The sequence below is a fragment of the Orycteropus afer genome, unplaced genomic scaffold (assembly GCF_000298275.1).
Source record: "Orycteropus afer afer isolate SDZICR_OR568_19922 unplaced genomic scaffold, OryAfe1.0 scaffold00014, whole genome shotgun sequence".
In the NCBI taxonomy this organism is placed as follows: Eukaryota; Metazoa; Chordata; class Mammalia; order Tubulidentata; family Orycteropodidae; genus Orycteropus; species Orycteropus afer.
In genome coordinates this window covers 12510656-12515159 of record NW_006921601.1, presented here as the reverse complement: position 1 = coordinate 12515159, position 4504 = coordinate 12510656, and positions in this window count along the sequence as shown.

Here is a 4504-nt window from a genome sequence, read left to right as displayed (position 1 = left end):
GCAGGAAGAAGGAAAAAATTAAAGGAGGTCCTTGTGAGAATATATGGAAGGAATTGGAGACAAGACTGGAAAAGTCAATATAAGCCAAATCTTTGGATCATTTTAAGGATTTTGAACTAGTGTAGGATTTTAAGCAGCAGATGACATAAGATTTCCCATCTTTTAAAAAAGATCAGCATGTTTGTAGTTGAAAAAGTGGAAAAAAGGTATATAAACCAGATAGGAGCTATTGCAGTTGTCTATGTGAAAGCTAATGACTTAGTGGAGATACATTCTAGAACCTTCTCCAAACTCCTAAAGCCCCATAACCTACTTCTGGCCTCCTCTTAACCACCACCCCCCCCACACACACACACCATTTTGGCAACAATAACCAAGCAAGTTGACTTGCTTCCTACTTACGAGGAAATTTAAAATATCAGGTGTGAACTAACTCAAGTTTCCTGCCTCCACACCCACATTATAGCTAACTGTACTTCCCTCACCTCCTTCTTGTCAATCTCAGAAAAAAGATGGTAAATTCTTTCTAAGGCACATCATGCCTCTTTCCACCTTCCACTCCCTCTGTAAACACACTCCATTCTCTTTCAGTTAGAAAAACATAACTAAAATCTGCTCACCTTTTGTCACCCTAGCAACTACCTTTTCTCTCTCCTTCCTTTATAACAATTTCATATAGGCCACTCTCCCTATGTCAGAGATAGTGATGCTCACTCATCAAACTTCCCAGCTGCTGCACAGTGAGGCAGACTATGTGACTAATATATCACTCTGGGTCAAAGCATAGAAAAGCTGGTATATGACTCTTAAAGGTCTTTTCTTTTGCTAAGGCAATCATTGAAGGAATTTTGTCCTCCAGAAGTTGCAATTTCAAGATGATGGAGGTTCCCTCCCTCTGAGCTCCTAAGTGACTGTGTAGAGCAGTCTTCTTCTGACACACGACATAGAGAATAAAAAAGAAACAAACTTTTGTTTGTGGTGAATCACTGAAATCTATGGGCTGTTTTTCATGACAGTATACCCAAGTGTCATGAATATACTCACTCTCTACTTCCTCACCTCCTGTACACTTTAGAAAGAATAATCATTATTTCTAACTTACTTTTTAGCCTCTAGGTGCCTCTTCTTCATTGACAATTTCTCCAGAACAATTCTTTTTATTGATAAATTATCTAATTTAATCTTCCTGCAACATTTGATCTGTTGGACATGCTCTTCTTAAAGTTTCTTTTTCCTCAGCTTTCTGTGGTAAAAACCTTATGATTTTCCACCTATTTCTCTAGAATGTGCATTTTGGAGGTAAAGATAATTTTTTTTCTCACTATATCAAAGAGGCATCTGATGATTTTTATCAAGTTAAGCCCCACTTAAAAGACTTCTATGGCTTTCTGAATCTAAGCTTATTAAACTGACATTTGAGGTCTTCATCTTATTTTTCCAGCTTTATCTTCTACTTTTCTCTGTTACACATCTTACATTCTACCTGAATACAGGACTGATTGACTCTTCCTCCTCTTTGACTTCTTCAAGTTATTCGCTGCATCTGTCACATTCTTCTATCTTGGTTTCTCCTGCCACATAATTTGAACAAGTATGCAAAGATGTTTGTGTAAAGATTGTTTATAATAGCAAAATATTGGGGATAACCTAAACACCATCTTTAGGGGACCCCTTAGAGATTATGTAAATGGAGGCAATATGCATTATGAAGACAATAATTATAATGATGATGGAGCAGTTAGGCATTGTTCACAATTTATTAAATAAATACAGGAGTGAGGTATACATATCTCACATTTGTTAAAATACACAGAAAATATCTGGAGGAGTGTACATCAAAATGTTAACAATCATAAATGACAAAAGAAAAAAAAATAGGTAAATTGGACTTTATCAAAATTTAAGACATCTGTGCTTCAAAATATAAAACCTATAAATTGAAAAGCTAGAAAATATTTGCAAATCATGTATTCATATCCAAAATATTTAAAGAAATCTTATGACTCAATAATAAAAAGACATATAACCCAATTATTAAACTGGCCAGTGGTTTGAATAGACATTTCTTCAAGGAAGATATCCAAAGGAAAGACATAGAGAAAGAGCTAAAAGAGATAAGGAAAAATAATGCAAGAACAAAATGAGGATCTAAAAAAATATATTACAATGGGAAAGGACAGTAACTACAATAAGAAACTCAGTAGAAAAACTTAACAGATTTAATCAAGCAAAGAAAGAATCAGTGAATTAGAAGATAAGATAGTTCAAATTACAGATGCTAAAGAGTAACACCCAAGGAGGGGTCACTATGAGTGGGGCAGACTCGATGGCAAATAACGACAACAACAACAAAGAGTAACAAGAATGGAGGTTCAGGAAACATGAGCTTAGTTAAAAGGAATTATAAGACAACAACAAGAGACCTAATATACATATCACAGGAATTCCAGAAGAAGATAAGAGAAAGAAAGGTACAGAAAGACTATTTGAAGAAATAATGACAGAAAATTACCCCAATCTAATGAAGGACATGAATCTACAAATCCAAGAAGCTCAAAGAACCCAAGAAGGATAAACCCAAAGAGATTTACATCAAGACACATCATAGTTAGGCTCTCCAAAATTAAAGACAAAGAATCCTGAAAGCAATGAGAGAGAAGCAAATAGTCACAAGGGATCCTCAATAAGAGTAAGGGCCAATTTTTCCTCAGAAACATTGGAGGCCAGATGGCAATGGAATGCTATATTTAAAGTGTGGAAAGAAAATAAACAAACAAACAAACCTGTAAACAAAAACCTTACCCAGTGAAATGAAAACATTACCAGACAAACAGAAGCTGAGAGAGTTGATATCTACCAGACAGGTCCAAGAAAAAATACTAGTGTCAGTTCTATAGATCAAAGGGAAAATATGCTAGAAAGTAAATCAAAGCTATACATAAAAAGAAAGATACTTAATAAAAGGAAATGCATGGGCAAGCATGAAGACTAGTAATAAGGTATTCATGCTTGATACCTCTAAATTTGTCCTTCATGATTTTTATTAACAAGTGTATAAAAGGCAAGGATAAAATTATGGTACAGGCCATAAAATACAAATATGTAGTTAGTGATAATAACAAAAAGGGGGGATAGGAATGGTATAATGTCATAGATTGAATTGTGTCCCCCCCAAAATATGCCTGGGACATGATTCTCTGTGGTTTGGCATTTATGTAATGGTGTAATCATCCCCCATGATATGATCTGTAGTGATTCTCCCTGATCTGATGTAAGTGAATTAGGGTGGGATACAACACCCTTACTCAGGTCACAGCCCTGATAAAATATAAAGGAAGTTTTCCTGGGGTGTGGCCTGCATTATCTTTTATCATACAAGAGATGAAAGGAGAAAGAAGTGACCAAAAACAGTGGGACCTACCACCACCAAGACAGAAGAGCTGGGAGCAAAGCCCAGCTTTTGGACCCAGGTCCCTGCACTAGGATCCATCTAGAACCAGGAGATACTGAAAGAGAAGGCCTTTCTTTACAGCCAGCACTAGAAGCCCCCTACACTGTGATAGAATACATTTGTTTTTTAAAGCCATCTGCTTGTATTTCTGCCACAGCAGCACTAGATAACTAGGATATATACATACAGACTGTCTTGTATGTTACTGCAGTTAAGGATATTCTGCTTGGTGTAAAGTAGAGGGTCAGCAAAGAGGGAAGACCCTCAACAAGATGCATTGACACAGTGGCTGCAATGATGGGATTGATAAATGGAGAAAAGATTGAAGTTGTCAGGGATTTCATTTTACTTGGAGCCACAATCAATACCTGTGGAAGCTGCAGTCAAGAAATCAGATGTCATACTGCATTGGGCATACTGCAAAAGATCTTTTTAACATGTTAAAGAGTGAAGATGTCACTTTGAAGACTAAGGTGTGCCTAACCCAAGCCATAGTATTTTCAGTATTCTTCACCAACATCACAGTTCAAAGGCATCAGCTCTTCTTAAATCTTCCTTATTTGTTGTCCAGCTTTCACATGATTATGAGACAATTGAAAATACCATGGTTTACATTGTTGTTGTTGTTGTTAGGTGCCGTCGAGTCATTTCCGACTCATAGTGACCCCATGCACAGCAGAACGAAACACCGCCCGATACCGCACCAGCTCCACGATCCTTGCTATACTTGAGCCCATCATCGCAGCCACCATGTCAATCCATCTCGCTGAAGGCCTTCCCCTCCTTCATCGACCCTCCACCTTACCAAAGCATGACATCCTTCTCCAGGGAATGGTCCCTTCTGACAACCAAAGTAGATGAGACAAAGTCTGGCCATTCTTGCTTCCAAGTGGCATCTCAGCTGCACTTCCTCCAGGACAGATCTGTTAGTTCTTTTGGCAGTCCATGGTACCTTCAGCATTCTTTGCCAGCACCACAGCTCAAAAGCATCAACTCTTCTTCGGTCTTCCTTATTCATTGTCCAGCTCTCACATGCATAGGAGGCGATTGGCA